Raw genomic sequence first — 26,323 nt, forward strand, 5'->3', positions numbered from 1 at the left:
AGAAAGACATACGACTGTCCTCTCCCCCAGAAAGAAAGCTAAAGGACAGGCAGAAATGACCTAGAAAAAAATCTTCTAGGGTTTAGGACAGAAGGAAAAGGATGGACACTGCCCAAAAGAGAGAGAAGCAAAGGGAAAGAATCACGACAGCAAAATTGTGCGTTACAAACAGCAGCTGCAAATGCTGGTGCCCTCCCCCACATTGTAGACACTTGAATTCTCAGTTCTTGGATACAGAGAAAGGTGGCCCCAGGGATCTACCTGTCCAGGATAGGGGAGAGAGAAGGACACAGTGTAAGGCTCACTGAGCTTTTAACCCACAAATTAGGTTCGCAGTGTCCCATGATATCACCTTTCCAGGTTGGGTGAGGTTGTACCATTGTTTGCCTTGGGAGCCAGCTCCACACGAAAGAGTCCAGGACTAAAGAGACCCAACCCTCTCAGTCTCCCTATGTAATGACTACAGAGGGGAGTGGAGTTATTTCTTACCCAGGGAAAGGGAGGGGACTGCCAGCAATGGTGTGGAGAACTGCCTCTGAAAAAGTTTGAAGTTGGGAGCTCCTAGCCTCCAGGGAGGGTTGTCCATCACACTGATCTCATACATGTTGCAGCAAACGCAGTCTGACCAGGTATTGAACAGAGCGGGCTGCAAAGAGCACCATCTTCTGGCAGTCCAAGGAAGTGCACTTAAAGAAAATTAGAAGTAAATAAGTAAAAGCAGCTTTGTCCAACCTTTGCAGCCTCCCTCCCCAAAGCCCTAAGAAAAGGGTTTGCAATCCACTACTAGGTCCAGGGCCCAGATTTGAGATACCAACAGGGACAATCCTAAAGACCCAGAACAGGTTGAACCAAGAATCAAAGAACAGCAGTAACGCACAAACTCTCACCATGAAATCCCTACAAAAGAGAGAAATTGAGCAACTCAGTAAACTCACCATGCTAATCAGAAAAAAATTACAAGCCATACTAGGAAAATGGAAGAAATGAACCAAGAAAAGGAATATACCAAAGCCCTAGAGGAGATGCAGGATTTGAGACAACTTATCAACGAGATGCATACAAATTCTCCAAATATGGAAAAAGAGATAAAGGACATCAAGAAGACACTGATTGAGCACAAAGAAGAATTTGAAAACATGAATAGAAAAGTAACAGAGCTCATGGGAATGAAAGACAAAATAGGTGAGAACAAAAAAATATTAGACGGGAAACGGACTTGGCCCATTGGATAGGGCATCCGTCTACCACATGGGAGGTCCGTGGTTCAAACCCCGGGCCTCCTTGATCCGTGTGCAGCTGGCCCATGTGCAGTGCTGATGTGTGCAAGGAGTGCCGTGCCACGCAGGGGTGTCCCCGCGTAGGGGAGCCCCACGCGCAAGGAGTGCGCCCCATAAGGACAGCCGCCCAGTGTGAAAGAAAGTGCAGCCTGCCCAGGAATGGCATTGCCCACACGGGAGAGTTGATACAACAAAAAGAAACACAGATTCCCTTGGTGCTGAAAACAACAGAAGCGGAGAAGAACACACAGCAAAATGGACACAGAGAACAGATAACTAGGGGGTAAGGGGAGAGAAATAAATAAAATAAAATAAAAAGCACACATTAGAGATATGTAACAACAGAATCAAAATGATATAATCCAAATAAGTGATACCAAAGAAAAATGAGCTGAATTTGAAGGGAGAAAAAAAAAGAGAGAAAAGAATAGAAAAAATGCACTGGGGGCTCAGGGAGTTGAATGATAATGTGAAACAACATATATGTGATGGGAGTTCCAAAAGGAGAAGAGATGGGAAAGGGGAAAGAGAGAGTATCTGAGGAAATAATAGCTGAAAATTTTTAGTGCCTATTTCTCATCAGAAACCATGAAAGCAAGAAGACAGTGGTGAGATACAGTTAGGATACTGAAAGACAAAGACTGCCCGCCTATTCTTTATCAAGTAAATTTGTCCTTCACATATGAAGGTGAGTTTAAAATATTCACAAATAAACAGAAACTAAGAGTTCATAAAAATGAATCCACCTGTGCAGGAACTAGTGAAGGAAGACTTAAAGCCTGAAAGAAAAACACAGGAGAGAGAGGCTTGGAGGAGAGTATAGAAGAGAGAAGAGGATAACTAAAAGAGTAAAAAGACAGACAAAAATAAGATATGGCATGGAACCTAAGAATAAAATGGTGGCAGTAAATAGTGCATTGATAGTAATATCATTGAACATGAATGGATTAAACTCCCCAGTTAAAATATATAGGCTGACAGAGTGGATAAGAAAACATAAGTCATCCATATGCTGCCTACAAGCAACTCACCTTATACCCAGGGATGCAAACTGGCTGAAAGTGAAAGGTTAAAAAAAGATACTCTATGCAAACAATAGCCACAAAAAGAGCAGGGGTAGCTTAACTAATAATGGACAAAACAGACTTTAAATGCAAAAAGGGTATAAGAGATACAGAAGGCCTTTATATATTAATAAAAGGAGCAATCAACCAAGAAGAAATATTAATAACAGTCATAAATACCTATGCACCTAATCAGGATGCCACAAACTATATGAGGCAACCCTAGCAAAACTCAAGGGAAAAATAGATCATGTATCAAACTTTGTTTATCCATTCATTAGTTGATGAGCATTTGGGTTGATTCCAACTTTTGGCAATAGTTGTTGAGGGCTGGGAAAGGAAAGAAGAGATGAGATGTGGGGGGCATTTTCGGAACTTGGAGCTGTCCTAATGATACTGCAGATATAGATGCTGGACATTATATATCCTGCCATAACCCACCAAATGGACTGGGGTAGAGTGTAAACTACAATGTAAACTATAGTCCACGCGGTGCAGCAGTGCTCCAAAATGTATTCACCAAATGCAATGAATGTGCTACACTGATGAAAGAGGTTGTTGATGTGGGAGTAGTGTGGGGGGGTGGGGGGTGGGGTATACAGGAACCTCATATTTTTTAATGTAACATTTCTGTGGTCTATGTATCTTATAAAAAAGAAAATTTAATAAAACAAACGAACAAAAGAACAGATATATCTACAATAACAGTCAGAGACTTTAACACACCACTCACATCATTAGATAGAAAAACTTGATAGAAGATCAACAAGGAAACAAGAACAATATGATAAACAAGTTAAACCTAACAAACATACAGAATGTTGCACCCAGACGCGGTGGGTTATACATGCTTCTCAAGAGCTTATGGATCTCTCTTGAGGAAAGACCACATGTTAGGTCACAACGTATGTCTCAATAAATATAAAAAGATTGAAATTATACAAAGCACCTTCTCAGATCATAACAGAATGAAATCAGAAATCAATAATGGATAAGAAAGAGGTAAATTCACAAATGTGTGGAGGCTGAACAACATAGTCCTAAAAAATCAGTAAGTCGAAGAAGAAATTGTAATTGAAATTACAATTTCTCAATATAAATATATTGAGGCAAATGAAAATAAGAACTCAACTTACCAAAACTTATGGGCTGAGAGGCAAAGTAATTTATAGCCATAAACACCTATATTAAAAATGAAGAGCTAAAATCAAAGATGTAACTGAAAAATTGGAGAAACTAGTAAAAGAGCAGCAGCCACTCCCAAAGGAAGCAAAAGGAAAGAAATTAGAGAAAAGGAAAGATTAGAGCAAAAATAAAGGAAATTGAGAACAGAAAAAAAAAAACAATAGAGAAAATCAACAAAACCAAAAAAGCTGATCTTTGAGAAGATCAATAAAATGGACAAACCCCTAGCAAGACAGACAAAGGAAAAAAAGAGAGAAAATGCAAATAAATACAATCAGAAATGAAAGGGGTGATGTTACAACTGACCCCACAAAAACAAAATGGATCATAAGAGGATATTTTGAGAAACTGTATGCTGACAAACTAGACAACTTAGATGAACTAGATAACCTAGATGAAATGGACGAATTTCTAGAAATACAAAACAACCTACACTGACAATATAAGAAATACAAGAACTTAACAAACCAATCACAATTAAAGACATTGACAGAGTCATCGAAAATCTCCCAGCAAAGAAAAGGTGGCTTTGCAGGTGAATTCTATGAAACATTTCAAGAAGAATTAATACAAATCCTGTTTAAACTCTTGCAAAAAATTGAAGGGGAGGGAAAATTACCCAATCCATTTCATGAAGCCAACATCACCCTCAAAGCAAAGCCAGATAAAGACACTACTAGAAAAGTACAGACCAATCTCTAATGAACATGATTCAAAAACTTTCAACAAAATACTGGCAAATAGAATCCAGCAGCATAATAAAAGAATTATACACCATGACCAGGTGGGATTTATTCTTGGTATGCATGTGTGGTTCAACACAAGAAAATCAATTAATGAACTGAAGGGAAAAAAATACATGACCATCTTTATCAATGCATAAAAGGCATTTAAAAAAATCCAGCACACTTTCTTGATTAAAAAAAACTTTGTACGGTAAGAATAGAAGGACAATTTTTCCATATGGTAAAAGACATATATGAAAAACCGACAGCTACATTGTACTAAATGGGGAAAGGTTGAAATTTTTCCCTCTAAGATTGGAAAGAAGACAAGGATGCCCAATGTATTCAACATTGTACTAGAAGTTCTAGCTAGAGCAATTAGACAAGAAAAAAATAAAAGGCATCTAAATAGGAATAGAGGTAGGAAACTCTCACTATTTGCAGAGAACATGATCCTATATTTAGAAAATTTGTAAATGTCTACAAGAAAATTATTTGAGCTAATGAAAGAGTTCAGTAAAGTCATAAAATACAAGTTCATCATGCAAAAATCAGTAATGTATCTGTATAGTAGTTTTGAACAATGTGAAGAGGAAATCAGGGTGAAGATTTCATTTACAACAGTGACAGAGAGACCCAAATAATTAGGAATCAATTTAACCAAAGAAGTACAGGATCTATTTGCAGAAAATTACAAAACAATGCTAAAAAAAATTAACAAAGACCTAAACAAATGGAAAGATATTCCATGTTCATGGGTTGGAAGACTAAATATCATGAATTGCCAATCGTACCCAAATTGATGAATAAATTCAGTACCAATCAAAATTCCAGCAGCCTACTTTACAGAAATAGAAAAGGCAATTACTAAGGTCATTTGGAAGGGAAAGTACACTAAACTAGCCAAAAGCATTCGAAAAGAGGAGAGCAACGTGGGAGGGATTTCAATGTCTGACCTTGAACATATTATAAAGTTACTGTGGTCAAAACAGTATGGTACTGACACAAAGATAGACACATTGAAGAGTGGAATAGAATTGAAATACCCTCACCTCTATGACCAACTGGTTTTCCACAAAAGTACCAAAGCCATGTTAAAAGGACAAAATAGTCTCTTCAACAAATGGTGCTTGGAGAATTGGATATCAATAACCTATCTCACTCCCTACACAAGACTCAACTCAAAATGGATCAAAGACCTAAATATAAAAGCCAGGACCATAAAACTCCTAGAAGAATATGCAGGGTAATATCTTAAAGACCTTGTGGAAGGCTTTGGTTTCTTGGGCCTTACACCCAAAGCACCCACAGCAAAAGAAAAAATAAACAAATGGGACCTCTTCAAAATTAAACACTTTTGCACTGAAAAGGACTCCGTCAAAAGGGTTAAAAGGCAGTCAACTCAATGGGAGAAAATAATTGGAAAGTATATATCCCATAAGGGTTGATATTGTTTTGTTTTTGTTTGTTTTTTATATCACCTTTTTTTCTTTTCTTTAAAGATACTTAGATTACATAAATGTTACATTAAAAATGTAGGGAATTCCCATATTCCCCAATCCCTACTCCTCCCACACTTTCCCACATTAAAAACATACTTCATTATTGTGGTATATTTTTTACAATTTTAATGAGCACATACCGGAGCCTTGCCACTAAGTGAGGATTATAGTTTACATTATAGTTTAAACTCTCTCCCACACAATTTTGTAAGTTATGACAAGATATATAATGGCCTGTATCTGCCACTGTAATGTCATTCAGGACAATTCCAATGTCCCAAAACAGTGCCCATATTACTCCTATTTTTCCCATCTCCCTCCCCTCAAAACCTCTGGTGGCCACTGCCTCCACATCAATGATAAAATTTCTTCCATTGCTAGAATAACAATAAGTCTATAATAGAATAACAGTAAGTCTACTCTAGTCCATTTGGAGGTGATGCCCCCTCCACCTCCAAATGAGAGGGGACTTAGAGCCCATGGGGCATATGGCCCATAAGGGCTTAATATACATGATATATAAAAAGATAGTACAATTGAACAATAAAAAGACAAATGGCCATTTAAAAAATGGGCAAAAGATGTGAATAGACATTTGTCCAAAGAAGAAATACAAATGGCAAAAAAACTCATGTAAAAATGTTGAATGTCACGAGCAATTAGGGAAACGTAAATCAAAACTATAATGATATATAATTTCACACTTATTAGAATGGCCACTATTAAAAAGACTGCAAGTGTTGGAGAGGATGTGGAGATATAGGAATTCTTATTCACTGTTGGTGGGAATACAGAATGTTACAGACACTGTAGAGGACCATTTGGCAGTTCCTAAAGAAGCTGAATATAGATTTGCCATGTGACCTGGCAATACCATGACTGGGCATATACTCAGAAGAATTTAGAGCAGTGACATGAGTAAACACCTGCACACCGAAGTTCACAGTGGTGTTATACATGATGTCTAAAAGCTGGAAACAACCCAGATGTCCATCAACCAATGAATGGATTAACAAACTTTGGTGCATTCACATGATGGAATATTATGCAGCTGTAAGAAGAAACGAAGTCATAAAACATATGACAACATGGATGAATCTGGAGGATATTATGTTGAGTGAAGCAAGCCAGACACAAAAGGAGAAATACTGTATGATTGCACTATTTTGAACTAAATATATTGTGTAAACTCATGGAGTTAATAACTTGAATGTGGGTCAACAGAAAAATAGAATGAGGGTAAAGAATGGAAAGCTGAGGCTTAACTTGTGCACAATTGGTAAAACGGATGTGAGTTAATATTTGGAAATGAATAGAAAAGGTGAAAGCCCAACATGATATTGTAACTAGCAATACTATTACATGGGTGTGAAAGTGGTTTAAAGGGAAAGTCTAAGGTCATGTATATTACTAAAAGGAAAGCTGAAAAATATAACACAGAACTGTAAAAGCATAACAAAACTGCATGTGATATATGAATATGGGTAAAATTGCATATATAAGATAGTTTTTCTTTGAAATTGAACAAATGTATGTTAATACTACAAGATGCTAATATCAGAGAAAAAATTATGCTTAGTGAAAGAAACCAGACACAAAGTACTATATATTGTATGGTTCCCTTTATATAAAATATAAATCAATTTATAAAGATGAAGTTAGACAGGTGATTATATAGGAATGGGGAAGGACTGCTAAGGGGTGTGGAGTTTTTCTTTTTGGAGTAATGAAATTGCTCTAAAATTTTTTGTGGTGAAAAATGCACAACATTGTGATTATACTAAAAGCCACTGGTTATACACTTTGGATAGGTCATATTTCAATAAACTGCTTAATAAATAAATAATTGTGCAAGAATAGCCAGAAATTGCAGCTATGTACAATAGAGGAAACATAGAGAGACTGAGAGGGGGGGATAGTTTTCTCGTATGTTTATTAGTTTTTTGTTTATTATTATTATTGAAATAATAAAAATGCTCTAATGATGACTGAGGTATTGATTGCTCAACTATGTGATTATACCAAATACCACTGATTGTACACTTTGAATGGACTGCACATTTTATTAATATGTATTAACAAAATTGATTTGTTAAAAAAAGAAAAGAAAAAATACATAGCAGTAATATATACTCAAACTCTAATAATCTACCTGAATTGAGAGAATACATGGTCTCATTAACTATGGATAGTTTAGGAGGCTTCTTTAAATTGCACTATTGATTTTGGTTAATTTGGATAGAATTAAAGAACTTAAATGTTTTTTTTTAAATCTCTATAAAATGCATTTATTTGGTCAATTCTAAATTGCTAAAAGGCCCCTCCTATCCCACACTTAAGCACACATAATCCAAATTTATTGATATTACATGCCACTAGCTATAATTCTTAGGTCCTGTTTCATGCTGTCAGTATCATGTTTTCATAGGCCAAATAAAAACTTTTTGTCTCTGTGAAACCCAGTAAGTCAAACATTATTGTGCATTATTTTCATAGACTTATTGAATTACATATTTTCAGAAACTATTATGTTAAATTCTAATCAACAGTTAAAAAATACAAATCTATACTAACTTTATTGAACTCACTTCTATATCCAGTTGACAGAAGTCTTTAGAAAGTAGCTCTACAGGAATCCTAAGAAACAGGAAATAATTTTATAAAATCTGTTTCTTGACAAAACTCGATTTAAATATTTATATAATTTTGTTTTCACAATAATATTACCTACACTATTGCACAAAAAGAACATGTTCACTCATGAGTTTTCATATTATCTGTATGCTAGTGATTAAGAAATATACATTTCTAACCCTACATCTCAACCTCTTTTTTGCAAGAGGCTTTAGCAGGGATGGCAAAATATGGCTTTACATGACAAATCAGATTACAGCTTACTTTTGTTCCACATTTGTATTTTCTAACATACTTAAAGAATTATTAAAGAAAAGAAAAGAAGAATATATGACAGTGATTGTGCTGGGCCCTCAAAGTCTAAAATATTTATCATCTGGCCTTTTACAAAACAAAGTTTTTCCAATCTCTGGCCTCTAGTATATTTCTGTATTATCTCAAACACAATAAATCTAAATTCAAAATCTTCTGCCCAGACAACAGGCCCTTCTTCCAACTCCCCATTTTTGTTAAATTCAACACAATTCAACTATTATTCTTGGCTCAGAAATACCGTTGGTCAGAGACTCTCTCTAACTGCTGCCACATACACTTTCCTTTGTCACCACTGCTTTTTGCAACAATTTATTCCAGCCCCTCATCACCTTAGAGCTAAATTATTTTAACAGCTATCTTGATCTCACTCTTTGCTTCTATTTGTATGTTCTTAATGGGCTGATTAAAAACAACATGACTCACCCTACAATCACTCAAAGTCTATCAAGCCTTCCAATTGCTTATTGTCATATGCATAAATTCTATGGTATTTCAAAGTCCTACTGAATCAGATAGGAATCAGGCATTTTCACCAGGATTTTCCATTTAGTCTCCAACAAGAAATCATTTCTTTAGCTCCAATTATGTTGATCACCTTATCAGAGTTAACATCTGTACTATTCCCTCAAATTTAAAAAAAAGGAAATTTTTATTAATTTTTTATTAATAATATTAATATTAAAAGATAATAGGTTACAGAGAACCAGCAAGATGGCAGCAGAGTAAGGAGCTCCTAGAGTCAGCTCCTCACACAGGGCAGTTAGCAAACACCCAGGACTCTCTGGAGGCTCCAGGAGGCCAAAAGAGCATCCTGCAACATCCGTGAAGGACTGGAAGAGAATGCCCATCTACAGAGAAGAATCGCAAGTAGAGTGCTCCATGCCCCAGAGGCCAGTGCCCATCCTCCACTGGAGGCACAAGCCGCCCCCAGAGCCGTTCCGAGACTGGAATTGAAAGTTCCAAATGGAGAAGGAAGAGATGGTTGGGCACCAACTTCAGCAAATGATAAGTAAGTTTGGCAGCTTAAAGTATAATCCAAAAGACAGCTAAAGTTTGAACCTGTCCGAGTCAGAAAGAGGCCATCTTAACTCCACCCTGGTAATAGGGGAAGCAGGTAAGACTGAAAATTCCAGTGCTGGTAGGGACTGGCCTCTTTCCATCCAGATCAGATTGCAGCTCTAGCCTAGGCCCCAGCCCCACCTTCAGCAGGAACGAAACTGTGGGGACCTGTGCCAGCCTCTTGGGAAATTACCAGCCAAGCCACGAAAGCCAAGTGATTACCCTACTTTGGCAGTGCAAGCTGCCCCAGGAGCTATTCTGTGGCTGGAACTGGAAGCTCCATTTCCCAAAAACATGGGATAAGGACATGGTTGCCCACCGATTTCAGCTACTGATTAGTAAATTTGGCTGGCTAAAGTATTACCCTAAGAACAGCTAGTGTATGAACCTGTTCAGGTCAGAAAGAGGCTGGTAGCCACCATTTTGACTCTGCCCCAGCCTGAGGGGAAGCCCAGCTGATTGAAAATTACAGTGATGGTAGGAGCCAGTTTCTTTCACCCAGACTGGCCTGCAGCCCTAGTGTAGGCATCAGCCCCACCTTTGGCAGGGAGGAGGCCAGAGGGCCCTGTACCAGCCTATCCAGGTACTGTGGGTATATTTGATTGGCATGGACTGAATAATCAAAAGTCTACCGGGGCAACAGTGCTCATCTTGGACCTGCACTGTGCAGATTGCTACCCACACCTGCACCTCCATCCCTGCCCATGCAGGGGAGAAAGGAGCATCATCAGTCTCTCTGGGAAACTACAGTCCAGGCCTGCAGGACTTGGATTATTCCACACAATGGTGACTCTGTCCCTACCCATGGCAAAGGAGAAAGTTGGGAGAAGATACATTGGCCCTGAGGTAATGAGGGCAGCTTGAGCCTCCACAGCTTACAGCACGAACTATATCCTTGGTTCCTACTGCACAACCAGCAAGGGAGAAATGGCAGGAAGCCCTAAACTAAAGAGAAATAAATACTCTAGTAATCCAGATGCTAAAACACCAACAAAAAATTACAATCCACACCAAGAAACAGGAAGATATGGCCCAGTTAAAAGAATAAGATAAACCTTCAGATGACATAAAGGAGTTGAGACAACTAATCATAGATGTTCAAACAAATCTCTGTAATAAATTATTCAGTGAGATGGCTAAGAGATTAAGGATATTAAGAAGACATTGGATGAGCACAAAGAAGAACTTGAAAGCATACATAGAAAAATAACAGAACTTATGGGAATGAAAGGCACAATAAATGAAACTTTAAAAACATTGGAATCATATAATAGCAGGTTTGAGGAAGCAGAAGAAAGTATTGGTAAGCTTGAAGAAATGGCCTCTGAAAGTGAACATACAAAAGAACAGATGAAGAAAAGAATGGAAAACATTGAACAAGGTTTCAGGGAACTAAATGGCAGCAAAAGATGTGCAAACATATGTGTCGTGGGTGTCCCAGAAGGAGAAGAGAAGGGAAAAGGGGTAGAAGGAATATTTGAAGAAATAATGGTAGAAAATTTCCCAACCCTATTGAAGGACATAGATATCCATGTCCAAGAAGCACGATGTATTCCCATCAGAAAAAAATCCGAATAGACCAACTCTGAGACACATACTAATCAGAATGTCAAATGCCAAAGACAAAGAGAGAATTTTGAGAACAGCAAGAGAAAAGCAATGCATAACATATAAGGGATACCCAATAACATTAAGTGCTGATTTCTCACCAGAAACCATGAATGCAAGAAGACAGTGGTGTGATATATTTAAGATACTACAAGAGAAAAACTTTGAGCCAAGTACTTTATATCCAGCAAGATTATCTTTCAAAAATGAGGGCGAGTTTAGAATATTCACAGATAAACAGAAATTCAGAGAATTTCTAACCAAGAGACCTGATTTTCAGGAAATTCTAAAGGGTATGCTAGAGCCTGAAAAGAAAAGACAGGAGAGAGGAACCTGGAAGAGTCTATAAATGAAGATTGTATCAATAAAAGTGTCTAAAAGTGTCAAAGGACCAGGGAAAATAAAATATGACAGATAAAATCCAAATAGTCTGGAATAACCTTAACCAACAATGTAAAGCACTTGTATTCAGAAAAGTGCAACTCAATGTTAAAAGAAATCAAAAAAGACCTAAAGAACGGGAAGAACATTCCACACTTATGGATTGGAAGACTAAATATAATTAAGATGTCAACTCTACTCAAATTGATATAAAGATTCAATGCAATCCTGATAAAAATTCCACCAGCATTTAAAAAAAATTAAAACATGATTATCAAATTTATTTGGAAGTGTAAGTCGTCCTGAATAGCCAGAAACATCTTAAAAAGGAAAAGTGAACTCTCCTCTCTAGACTTTAAATTATATTACCTAGCTATAGTGGTAAAAAGAGCAAGGTACTGGCATAAAGACTGACACATAGACCAGTGGAACTAAACTGATAGTTCAGAAACAGACCCTCACATGTATGGTCAAGTGATTTTTGACTAGCCTTTCAAAACCACACAGCTCCGGCAGAACAGTCCATTCAACAAATGGTGCTGAAAGAATAGGACATCCAAAGCCAAAAGAAGGAAAGAGGACCCCTATCTCACACCTTATCCAAAAATTAACTCAAAAGGGATAAAAAACCTAAAAATAAAAGCAAGAACCATAAAGCTTCTAGAAGAAATTGTAGGAAAATAGTTTCAAGACCTGGTGGTAGGTGGTGGATTCTTAAAGAATAGAGGACTGAGATGGACTATTGATGTTTAATGCATGTAGCAGTTTTAATTAGCTTTACTGTAAAAGTGCGGAAATGTATAGAGTGGATAGTATCACTTAGTAATAGCTAGTTTATAAATGGAGATATGGCTGAAAATGGTAGTCTAGGTATATAAATACCAATTAATAGAATGCTAGAGAATATTTTAGGAACAGAACAGCACAGTAAACCAAGAGGTGGTTGAGAATTGTGGTTGATTGTACAGATTCAAGTGTCCTTTGTTAGCTAGAGCAAATTTATATCACTATTGCAGGGTGGTGGGAACATGGAGAAGCATGGAAAAAATACAACTGGAGTGACCTATAGACTGTGGTTAGCAGTAATAATATATTATTGTATCTATGCCAAAAATGTACTGTGTTGATGATGAGGCAGTATGGAAAATGTGTGCCAAATGTGTACTATGGATGTGGTAACAATCCATGATATTATATTATTTGTAACAAATGTTCCACCACAGTGTGGTATATTGATAGAGGGGTATTGTTCGGGAACTCTGTACATGCGCATGATTGTTTTATAATTTTACAACTTCTGTCATAAAAAATATATTTAAAAAATAATAATAGGGTGGGTTGGGGGAAAATACACCAAACATAAGATAAGGACTATAATTAGTAGTAAGATTTTGACAATATTCTTTCATAATTTATAACAAACGTCTCATGACAATGCAAGGTATTGGTGGAGGGTTGATGCGTGGGACCCCTGTATGATGTTATGCATGTTTGCTTTGTAAGTTCACAACTTTTACTATACACTTATTGTTTATGTATGTTCATATATAAATGATATAAAGATAATAATAATAATAATAATGTAGGTTGGGGAAAATTACTTTGGTTAGTAGTAATATTTTGATAAAGCTCTTTAATCATTACTTAAAAATGTTGAACACTGCAAGGAATTGGAGGTAAGGTGAGGTACAAGAGTCCTGTACATGTTATATATGTTTGTTTTGTATGTTCACAACTATTACTATACACCTATTGTTTGTGTATGTTTATGTATGAGTGATATACTTCAATAAATTTTTTTTAAAGTGATGAAAGCAAAAATATATATATAATAGGTAACAAATATTGAGTGCCAACTGCTTCGTTACTTTTTTTTAGATTTTTTAAAAAAGATTTATTTATTTATTTAATCCCCCGCTTGCAGCTTGTTCCATTCTTTGCTGTCTCTTCTCTGTGTCCATTCGCTGAGCAATTTTTCTCTATCTGTGTGTATCCCTTTGCTGCATCATCTTGCTGTGCCAGCTCTCCACTACGCACAGGTAGTCAGTTCTCCATGCACACGGGCCGTCAGCTCTCGGTGCACACAGGTCATCAGCTTTCTGCGCACATGGGCAAGCCTGCCTTCACAAGGAGGCCCTGGGCCATGAACCCAGGACCTCCCATATGGTAGACAGAAGCCCAACTAATTGAGCCACAGCCGCTTCCCTGCTTACTTTTTAAAGCTATTTCATGTTAACTAACTTTTTTTGCTACAGCAACATTTTAAAGAAGGTACAATTATCACCATCATTTTAAAAATGAGAAATCCAGGAGCAAAGAAATTATGCAACTTGCCCAAAGTTACACAGGAAGAGAAAGGGCAGAAAGCTGCTCGCTTCCATGTTTTTACCACTATACTATTCCTCTCAGGTTTAAAACATTGTCATCCTATTTGAAAAATCCCTATTGCCTAGCTTTCCTGAGGTTCCCACCTTAGAAAATGGAAGTTGGCCTAAATAAAGTTTCTCCCATAATAGAGAGTATAAACACTGTCTGTCTGTGAAGGGTAATTACGCGGTTACCCTCAGGAAGAAGCATCTGCAAGGAGGCATTTCAATGAGGAGGGTGGGTGGGCAAAGAGAAAAGAGGTAAAAGAAGACACCTGTGGGTTGATTGCCTCATGCAGGTCTGATATCTTTGGGGAAGTGGGCTTTTGAAAGTGCATCAGGTGGTAGTCTTAGTCTTGTCCCCCTTTGGACTTCTGCCAGGAATCTCTTATCTGCCAAATCTCTTATCTGGAAGGAACCAGAAGTTTCTTCCAAACTCACCAACTAACATGAAAGATGGCTGAGGAGAGAGCCAAAGGGTAGCAGCCAGGAGGCATAAAAGAAGCCAAACCTACCACAGGTGAGATGGCGTACAAGCATGGCCCAGTGAGGGAGGCAGACAGCAGAGGCTCAGAGCACCTGGAGTATCTATCTCTTAAAAGTCCTTCCATTCTAAAAAAAATCTCTCTTAACAAGCCATCCATGTATTTTCTGGTGCATGTGGCACTCAGTGTTTTCTCTATAGCAAAAGCGATCATTTTAACATGTTTTATAAAATTGCAAAATGATTTAACCACATTTATAATGTGTGTATTAATAAAAAGCAGTCATGTATCTTGTAAGTTTTTTAATGCAAAAATTCTATACCAGCAAAGTGAGCTTTACTAAGGCTGTCATTAGATTAATTTCCCATTAAAATGCTAAAATGCCAGGTTTGATTTCCAAAGAATATCAAATAACCTATTATATCAGAAAATTAAAATAAGATAGGAAATTAAATAAATAAGCTTACTAAGGGTAGCTGATGAGAGTGAAGTTCATGCATGTGTGTCTATGCCTACTTGACTAACCCCAGAGTGTTTTGCCAGCCTTCTAAGTATTATTGCAGTAGGCTACAACTACATTTGAAGAAAAACTAAATATACCTCACATTATCACCTATTACAAAAAAATAAAGTTTCAAAAATTAGTATTTGATGCGACTTCAGCCTTCTTTCCATAACCGAGTAAAGAAAGCCTCTTATTCTTGTAAAAGCCCTGAAAAGAAAAAGACAAACTTGTTTCTTAATCTTGCTCACTTGACAAATCAAACACATTGTTTTAAAAAGGCGAGGGACAAATTTAGAGTGGAAAAACAGGGTGTGAGTTAAACCACAGGTGTTCAAACACAGGGTGGAGAAAGCATAAGCAGCCAGCCTGAGGCTGCAAGGCTGCCTTCAAATTCTGAGTCTGGCTCCAGCCCAAGCTCTTAAGTACTACATACAACAACAGTGTTTCAACAAGGCTTTTACAAACAGCACCCATTCTTATCAAAAAATAATAAATTATTAATAAAAGGTGTAGAATGACAAATTCTTAATATAATCAATTTGTCCTCAAATTTATACCAACTTCCAATTTATTGGCAAATCACTATAGGTATAGGAATAATATTCATTGTATTCAAGATTAAGAATAACTACTCTGATAGCTATTCTTTGATAATTTCCCAGAATTTCTGATTCATGCAAACAGCAGAAAATTAAGAAACTACAGTTACAACTTTTAAAAAGGAAGAAATGAAATGACCATTACTTACAGATTCCACAATTATGTAATTAACAAAGCATTACAAATTATATGAGACATCACAAGAGCTAAAATACAAGTTCCATAAAGTGCTTTGGGGCAAAATAAATGATAAATAATAAAAAATGAATATGAAATTTCATATTCATTATATAACATTTCAGCAATATATATAGAGAAAATTATCTAATCCACATGAGCAACAAAATTTTAAAGTACCTAGGAATGACTAGATAAGGAATATACTGGAACTATATAAAGAAATCAATGAAGCTACATTGAAAAGAAAGGTAACAATTAAATAATTGGAGAAGCATACTTTATACCTGGATGGACACACTATATTTTATAGAGATAGCAAATTTTCCGAATTATTTCATAGGATGCTGTCCTTGTCAAAAGCCTCAATGCATAATATGTAAAACTGATGCTGACACTTTAGTTCATCTGGAAAAATCCATAGGTGAATATAGTAAAAATACTTTTGAAATAGAAAAGTGACAAAGAAGAACTAGATCTAGTAGATGTTAAAATTTACTACAAAATGACAAGTTTGGCATTGAAGTATTGATAGACAACTCAGTAAAAGAGTAATGCTGCATCTTGAAGAAGCAGGTTAGGTTAGGGAAGAGTTCTTTTTTAATAAAGATTTTGAGAAGCAACTGGTTAGCCATTTAGGAAAAAAATTCTCAACTTGTGTCTTATGCCAAATAATTCCAGCTTTATAAAAATATGCAGAAAAAAAATATATTTATATAAATCAAATATTTATCTGATTTCTGGATGGGCTTTAATAAAAACAAGTCAACAGAAAAACCTGACAGATTCAACAAAATAAAAGTTATTATGTTCTGTGGGTTAAATAATATATAAAAAGCAAAATGATAGGGTGAACAGACTTTAAAAAGTGAAACAAATATGTTAAAATGTACTGGTTCCTTTGTATTTTAAAGGATTATAAAATTTCCTAAGAAAACCAAAATTATCTCTAAATACAAAGAACTGGAACAGATCATTTAAAAGAATGAAAATGCAAACAGCAAATGCACACGACAAAGAATTAAACTTCAGCAGTAATAAAAACTGCAAAGTAATGAGATACAAATTCTCTTTACACATCTGCAAAAAAATAAATTTTATGATTTTTTTCTAAAAAGATAATATATTCACATTATATGTGAATAAATGTGAAAAAAAAAAACCAATATGAAAAGGCATTCACTTAGAAATCCTGTCCCTATCCACCCCATTTCCTTCCACCCTGATCTTTTTAGGCAACTATTTTTATTAGTTCCCATGTATCCTTGAATGATTCCTTATGAAATACAATTAAATTTTGAATTATACTCTTATTTTCCCTCATTTCTTAAATAAAGTGAAATAACAATTACTATTATGTGGCATTGAATATCCTTTTATGAATTGAAGTGTTATTTGTATTTCTTTTTACCCAAACTGTTCATTCACGCCCTTTTGCCCATTCTTCAGTTGCTTTGTCCCTTGCCTTAAACCCACAATTTCTAAAAGTTCTTAATGTATTAGAAAGAAGATACTTGATGATTGAGAGACAAATATTTTTCCCAGTTAATCAGGTACTTTTGAATTTCCCTATAGTGTTTTTTCAGCAACCAATGGGTTTTTTTTTAATGAGTCAGATTTATCTCCATCCACCCACCCCCACTCTGGATGCTGAAATTGAATCATCGTTAGAATTTTTTCAGTTAATTTTTTTGGTTTCTCTAAGTATTATATCATTAACAAATAGTAATTTTATTCCACATTTGTAAGTTTTACACCTCAAATTTCTTTCTTTTGTCTAGTTTGGTCATTTAATAGTTCCAGTAAAACATTCACTAGTAAAGTGGTATTTGTGCACCCTTATCTTGTTGATACTTTAGAGAAATAGTGGAAATAACCATTAAGTATGATGCTGTCTTTGGGTTGAGATTTTGTGTGCATTTATACATAAAGTTTGCCATGGTTTTAAAATGTTTAAACTATTACTTTATTGACTTTTTTTTTTTAACATCCAGAAGGGCTGTTGAATTTTGTCAAATGAATATTCTGCATTTATAGAGGTGAACATACGATTTTTCCCCCTTAGGTCAATATGATGAATTGTTATTATTTTTAGGAAGTACTAGGAATTGAACCTGGGACCTTATATATGTGAAGCAGGTGCTCAACCACTGAACTACATAGGCTCCCCTGTGATGAATTATTTTAATCAACTTCATAATCTTGCATTCCTGGAAAGACCCCTACTTGGTCATGATATATGATATATTGATTCCTTCAATGAGCTGCTAGATTCATTCTGTTAATATTTTACTGAAGATTTTTTTTACTAATATTCATAAGTAAGATGGGGAATATTTTTCTTCTTGTGAAGTTTTGTTTATACCTTGGTATCAAAGTTATTCTTACTTAATGAAAATCATCTGGAATTTATATTCCTTTGTAACAATTTGAATCACATGCAATTATCTCCTCCTTAAAAATTTATGTAGAACATACAAAGTGTGCATGTTGTAATATCAAGGGTAACAGCTAAATGGAGAGTAAAATATTAACTGACAAATTAATAGAGGAAAAAAGAAATAATGAAAAGTAAATTCATCCAAACAAAGGCAGGAAAGGGAAAAAAGCTACAGAAAGTGAGGGGTCAAATAGAAAAAAAAAATAGGAGGATGATAAATGTAACTATATCAATTATATTAAATAAAAATGGACAAAAAAACTATGTAATAGGCTAAGATTGTTAGGCTAGATTAAAAACAAAAACACAAAACACAACTATATTCTGCTTATAAAAGACATACCTGTAACATAAAGACAGAGAAAGGCTTAAACTAAAAGGAAGGAAAAAAATGTATCATGAAAATTTTAAACGAAATAAAGTTATGATTATCTATGATAATATCAGAAAAAGCACATCTTAAAAGCAGCCTTATAAGAAAGAGAAGGGGGTATTTCATAGTTATGAAAAGGTCAATGCATGAGTAAGATATCACATATTCAAAAATTTATAGCCTCCCAAACTCGTAGCTTTAAGTTATATAAAACAAAATAGACAGACCTAGAGAAAGGAGAAATAGGCAAATTCACAATTATTGTGGGATTTTAAAATACCTCTCTCAAAAGATAAAAGAACAATCAGTAAAAGACAAATTCACAAGGGTAGAGTAGGTCTGAAAAATACAATTAATAAATTTGATCTGCCTGGCATAAATAGTGCATTATATCTAACAATGGCAAACTTTATATTTATTTCAAGTACTCTGGGAACATGTACCAAAATTGGCCATATGCTTATATAATGCAAGTCATAACACAATTAAAAGGATTGAAATTATTCAATTGTCATTCTCTGACAGCATTCTAGTTGTGACATTAGTAACAAAAGGATAATTAGAAAATTTCCAATTACTTGAAAATTAAACAATATGTTTCTAAATAATCCATGGCTTCAAAAAAAGGAAACCCCAATGGAAACCAGAAAAACAATAAATTATTAGACACAGAAAAGCATTTTATTAAGGAGTGCACTTCCAGAAAAGCAGGAAGAAGTGAAAATGAGAATGAAACAGGAATGGAGGCAAAAGCCAGTACAAGGCTGCCCTGCGGAGCAAGCCTCTTCAAACTGTAACTGATGAATGGAACTCGTAAATCCATTCTCCACAAAGCCGCACAACTTCTTAAGGCAGTCAGTTCAAGGCAGACTCCTGACCCATTGGTCTAAGACTAGTCACGAAAGCTGTTAATTGTCGATATTTCCATGTCAAGAAGAGAGCCCCAGGCAAAAATCCTCTAAAAGATACATCTCAGGAAGTACATCAGCGCTTGTAAGGGTTGTCTTACCTACCAATTCTGAGCTCCTCCAGCTTTGTCACTGGCACCTGTCACCAAGGAACACAGCCCTTCCTTCCTATGCATTTTCCTCCTTTTTAAAAGATGTGCTTTCTGAAATCTGTCATCTATGGGGACAAAAGACTCTTTCTCCACATCTCGCAGCAATCACTTCCTGCTCAGAACAGGGTTCTTTCCTTTTTGGGGTATATATCTGTTGGTTAGTGTTGCCATCTGCCATTACCGGACCCTCACGCTACTCCCACCCAAGCAAGATTTTCTGCATAAATTCTCCTGGCCTCGATGGCTTTTGCCTGCACTTATATGTTTTGGATTTCCTGGGTTTTCTCATCTCAGGTTTTTCTATAGACTTAGTTTGTGATTTTTCCACCAATCCTACATATAGTTTACAAGAAGAGAATAAAATTTGCCATAAACTACTGTCACATTCCTCATAGAACCAGTGAGGATTGTTTTAATACTGGTAAATCTTGGAATCTGTGGAATACAATGTCACCAAGACTTGAACAGAGCAGATAAAGGTATAAATTTACATGTTATTTTCTGAAATATGTGCTGAGCACTGTTTTAGTTTGCTAAAGGCTGTCAAGGCAATATACTGGAAATGGGTTGGCTTTTACAATGGGGATTTATTAACTTATAAGCTTCCGGTTCTAAGCGTGAAAGTGTCCAAATCTTTGGGAGATGCTTTACTCCCAAGGAGCAGCTGTGGGTGGTCAGGCACAAGGTGGCATCTGCTCATCTGTGCCTGCTGCTCCAGGCTACCAGCTTTCAGCTTCTCCCTACCACTCTCCCATCTTCTGTTGATTTCAACTTCTTGCTCTAGTGGTTTCTATGGGTTCCTCTCTGTCTCTGTGGCCTTCTCACTCTGTATATTTATCCCCTTTTTAAAGGACTCCAGTAGAGGATTAAGGCCCACTCCAGATCAGCCCTACTGAGGTGATCTAATCAAAGGAAGGTCCCGCCTAAATATGTTAACACCCACAGGAATGGATTAGCTTAACATAATTTTCTGGGGTCCACAAAAGACTTAAACTACCACAAGCACTATCAAAATGTTCATAATTTTAGAAATTTTAATTCCCCCTCACCTAGGGAATTTTCCTAAAGAAACTGTCAGAAATATGAATAGATTTATTCAAAAATACATTCACTGCTTAGTAAGTAGAGTGTTTCTAAATATAAACTAATTTTAAAAATATATTATTATTTTTAATAACCACAAATTGTGGAAATTAATGCTAGATTGTGATACATTTTAATTGGAGTATTATATATATTAAAATAAAATTTACTTTATTTATGTAATGTCTCAAGGAAGTGTCACCTTTTGCCATTAGTCAAACAATACCACAATGCAAATTTTCAGTCTTTTTCATCTCAATCACAGAGAAAAGATAACCCTAGAAAGAACCATATAATAAGTTGCCTTTTAATAATTAAATTTCCAGCCACTTTTTCCGTGTTACACTTTCCTGTAGTTTTCCCTGTTTTATTTATCTTATTTTATTTTTATTTTACCTCAACGAGCTTGTATTGCATTGGTAATCAGGAAAATAATGAGAAATAAAACTAAATACTTGGAACAAATCAAGTTGAAACTGATAATTCAAAGCTATCCAGGCCTACAGGCCTGAGTGAAAGCCTGTAGAAGGTTATAAGATAACCTACTATACATCCAAATTCAGCTTCTCAGAAAGTAAAAAAACAAACAAAAAAAATAAATATCACGATAAACACAGCATGAGATGCCTTTAGCACAAATGCCATCACACCAAGGATTCTTTACCATAGAGCCTATTGTGCTTCTCAATGGATGATCCACAATGAAAGGGACCTTCAAGGAATCATCCTACACAGATAGTGTTTTTCTGGGTCCTTGTCAGCAACAACAGTACTCAGTATGAACCCCTTACATTTGATGGCAGGCTTTTACTATGCAAATTGAGAGGTGATATGAGAAGTTTAATTCTGCCTCAATTCTTCTCAGCCCTCCTTCACATTAGATGTGAATAATTATCACTGTCCATCACAAATTAAACAAATCAAAATGCCTCTGTCTTTAAGTATCCCAACTAAGGAAGCTAAAACCAAAATCTAGGAATCAAGGAGAATCCAGAGGAAAAGAAACAGAAAGCACATAACAATTTTTTCCTGCATCAAAACTCCCAATAATTCCTGAGGGACTAGGGGATATTTCTGTTTAATTTCTGGCATACTTAAAGTATGATTTCATTGAAAGAAAATCCCCCAGATTTGATCATAATGAAATTTTTGAAAAACAATGCTTATTCATTTTCATAAATATTTCATGATGACAATTCAGAGGTATGTTTCTCATGTTAAAAATATCCCAATTTTTGTCTCTCAGCTTTAAAAAATTCTCTCCTGCTTCTTCTTTGCCCACTGAGGTGGTAGCAACCATAATCCATAAAATCCTTAGCAAGTTCTTCCTTGAGTTTGGGGAGTTTTTAAAAAAAATTTTAGGAACAAAGAGATTTCAAGAAAGCATATAAAGTTAAGGGATAAGTTTTACTTGGTAGGTACTTATTACCAAAAGGCATGCCCTTCATACTTTTTATTTCATTTTATATATATTTTTTTGTCAATTTTTGATGGCAGAAATGATTGAGCAAAGGAGGAAATGACATTTTTCCTTCTTGGGATTCTTATAAAAAGTTTCAATTTCCACAAATCCCATTATTTATTCTACTGTTTATCTTGTTCTGTATCAGCACAGAATTTTGTTTGAGGGACTGAAGGTAATAGGCAAATTACTTGGCTTTATTTTGTTTAGTTCTTGAAATAGTACTTGATCTTACATTGTTCTCAAATATTTTTCAAAAGTTTCAATTAGTCCTTCAAAAAACCTCATCTACATTATCTCTCACTTCATTACATTAATAATTAATTCACAAATTTGATAGTTGGATTGCATTTATTTTTGAATTTTAAGTAATCCAGTTCCTTTAAAATTAACCAAGTAATAGTGGAAAGTGAGATACAGAATTTCATCATCTTATATTTCCAAGGTTGGGAAACTATGGCCCACAGTTCACAAACTATGACAAATCTCACTCATCACCTGAGTTATAAATAAAGTTTTATTGGAACACAGGCATGCCCATCCATGTTGGGGCTGCTCTCAAGATATAAGGGCAGAGTTGAATAGTTGTGACAGAGATCATTTGACTCATAAAACCTAAAATATTTACTGTCTTCCTCTTTTCAGGAAAAGTTTGCTCACTTTTGTTATATGCAATATTTCTGTTCACAAAAGAGTTTCAATCATTTTATGACAAATGATATTTCTTTTTCAGCCAAGTTTCTCATTTTTTAAATTCTGAGTATATAAACATTCACCTGGTTTGCCACATCTTCATTATTACTCATTACATTATTACATAAAAGCTTCTATACTGTGGAATACAATTTTAAAATCTTTACTTACACAACCTCCTGTAGGCTGGCTATATGCTACCATTGACTTCTGAGTTTTCTATGACATCACCAGCAGGTACATGATGAGACATTGCTTCAAAGAGCCAAATGGCCATATGTAGGAATGGATTCTGTAGGAGTCAAAGGTAGGGATAAAAAGATTCCAAATCAGTATTGATAATCTTCCCTTCCTCAGATTTATGAATACCTATACATCTGATGATGCTACAAAAGACAGAAGACTCAAAAGAGAGAGCTGCAGAAGCCAATACTGAATTTCTAGGATTACTCTTTCCTAAAATCTTTAGAGTTCCCTTTATTCAGAGAACCACTTTATTTTGGAATGTCAATAATTACGTCATTTTAAATAAAACATAATGTCTCATACAGTCCTCTAGTAAAATGTTTCTCATTTTCTCACACAATAGCACAAAGCTAATTTTATGTCAAATATACTATGGGCTTGATGTCAAATTCTTATCAAGTCTAAAGGAGATGTTGAAAACATCTATTCTATGAGTGAAGTGGGAAAATATCCACTCACTCAGTAGGAAACACAAGATTATAATGTCATATTTTCAAAGTATATGTGATTTTGAAGGGTTTGACTATGCCAACAAATTATATCATTAGAAAACAATAAATAGTACAACTCCTTTTTAAAAGAATTAGTCCAGCTTATTATACCATTCAAGAAAGTAAAGCCATATAACTCCTATTTTATCAAATAAATTAGGAAACATAACCAAATTTCAGTAAGGCCCATAATATAAATGAACAATAATAATAATTACAATAAATTAGCTTAGATAATCTTTTAACTGACTATCAGTAAGCTAGTAAAAGTAGTTTTTCTGTTTAACATAAGTTCAAAACTTTTACCACTCTACATGTATGGTTCCAAACTGGCATCTTTATGAATTATTTATTAAAAATATTTAATCAAAACTTACTGTACATAAGTACTTATGCTAGATACTGTAATCTAATCTTTAAGGAACTCACCAGCCAGTAGAAAAGAAAAACTGTAAACAACTAACTAATGCTGTGAGAGTTTTAATAGAAGAATGAAGAAAGGCCCATATAAAAACAGAGTTTAAAACAGTTAATTCTACAAGAATGAGGAAAATGAAGGACTTGGAAAGTTTTCAGTGAGAATATGACATTAGAGTTGGCTTTGAAGACGCCTTAGCCTGGCAAAGGGAATATTGTTTGCAGAGGTTCAGATTTCAAGAGCGTGGATGAGAATAGTATTTTAATAGGATTTTGAATGTGGCTTTAATTTTACCCTGGAATGGTGACAAGAAGCCAATGTTGGGGATAAAGAAGCATGAAGTTATTCCACATTCTAAAGAGAGTCATGCAGCTGGGTCCAGGCTCCAGGGATTGCTCAGAGACAGGCAAACCTCTATGACTTCTATGACCTCCAACCACTAATCCCACCCCAAGCCTCACCCCTAATCCATATCCAGAAGACTAAAAGACTAGGGAGGGGAGAGGCAGAGGCAATGATGTGAATCACCAGGGAAGACCTGACCAGTGGGCTCAGATCCAGGAGATGTCTAGATGGCATGGATATCTACATCCTTCAATAGGGTTGTGAAAATTTCCTACCATTATTTCTTCAAATATTTCTTCTGGCCCTTTTCCCTTTTCTTCTCATTCTGGGACACCCATGACACACATGTTTGCACATCTCTTGCTGTCGTTTAGTTCCCTGAGACGTTGTTCAATTTTTTCCATTCTTTTCTTCTTCTGTTCTTTTGTATGTTTGATTTCAGAGGCTATTTCTTCAAGCTCACCAATCCTTTCTTTTAAATCCTCAAATCTGGTATCATATGATTCCAGTTTATTTTTAATTTAATTTATCACACCTTTCATTTCCATAAAGATTCAGTATTTTTCTATGTATGCTTTCAAATTCTTTTTTGTGCTCATCCAATGTCTTCTTAATATCCTTAATCTCTTTAGCCATCTCCTTGAATTTATTAAGTATATTTGTTTGGACATCTGTGATTAGTTGTCTCAACTCCTTTATGCCATTTGGAGGCTTATCTTGTTCTTTTAACTGGGTCATATCTTCCTGTTTCTTGATGTGGATTGTAATTCTTTTGTTGGTGTCTTGGCATCTGGCTTACTAAAGTATTTATTCTGAGCGCAGTTTTTCTCTTTAGTTTAGGGTTTTCTTGCTCTATCTCCCTTACTAATTATGTAGTAGAAGCAAGGATCTGGTTGGTGCTGTAAGTTGTGGAGGTTCAAGCTGCCCGCATTGCCCAAGGGACAGATTAAGCTTCTCCCAACTTCTCCTTTTCCAGGGGTAGAGACAGAGCCACAGCTCTGTCATGCAGGCCTAGGCAGTAGTTGCCCAGAGAGACTGATGAAGCTTCACAACCTTCTCCCCTGCCTGGGACAGGGACGGACTACAGGGGTGGGCAGCAATCTATGCCATGCAAGTCCAAAATGACCACAGTTTCCCAGGCAGACTTCCACCTAGTCAGTCTGTGCCAGCCGAATGTACCTGCAGTTACCCAGAGAAACTGTGCAGGGCTCACAAGATTCCTCTCTGCTGGAAGTGGGGCTGAAGCCTAGGCTAGGGCTACCCACCAATCTGGGTGAAAGAAAACAGTCTCTACATTCACTGTGATTTTCAGTCAGCCAGGCTTCCCCTCACATAGGGGACAGAGTCAGAATGGCAGCTACCGGCCTCTTACTAACTGGGACAGGTTCAAACTTTAGCTGTTCTTAGGATTATACTTGAACCTGCTGAATTTACTAATTAGTAGGTGAAGCTGCTGCCCAACTGTCTCTTTGTTCCCCATTTTTGGGAAGTGGAGCTTCCAATTCCAGCCACAAAATAGCTCCTGAGGTGGCTTGTGCTGCCAGTGGAGGATGGGCACCAGCTTCTGGGGCATGGAGTGCTCTACCTATGAATCTTCTCTGCAAATGGGCAGTCTCCTCTTTTCATTCTTTCAAGAATGTTGCAGGAAGCTCTTCTGGTCTTCTGGAGCCCTATACAGTTGCTTTAGATAGCTCTGGGCGATTATTAACTGCCCTGTAGCATGAGTTGACTCTAGGTGCTCCTTACTCTGCTCCCGTCTTGCTGGTTGTCTGATTACCCATTGGATTTTAATGTGAATATTTTCCCTACCCTGTATATCAAGGGAATAT

At 35.9% G+C, this 26,323-nt stretch overlaps 1 protein-coding gene across 4 annotated transcripts in view; it reads right to left on the reverse strand.

Moving 5' to 3' along the window:
- IL15 (interleukin 15) overlaps positions 1–26,323 on the reverse strand; it is a 91,632-nt gene that overhangs the window by 37,622 nt on the left and 27,687 nt on the right. For 2 of the 4 annotated variants that reach the window (XM_004471932.5, XM_004471930.5), the window contains exon 2: positions 23,166–23,286. The exons of 1 other annotated variant lie outside the window; for it this stretch is intronic. The gene's annotated coding sequence lies outside the window, so the exon portion shown is untranslated. Of the gene's footprint in view, positions 1–8,341; positions 8,391–23,165; positions 23,287–26,323 lie in introns of all 4 variants that reach the window. One more of the 4 variants, XM_058287985.2, reaches the window with a different exon arrangement.

This window comes from Dasypus novemcinctus, chromosome 1 (assembly GCF_030445035.2).
Source record: "Dasypus novemcinctus isolate mDasNov1 chromosome 1, mDasNov1.1.hap2, whole genome shotgun sequence".
Lineage (NCBI taxonomy): Eukaryota > Metazoa > Chordata > Mammalia > Cingulata > Dasypodidae > Dasypus > Dasypus novemcinctus.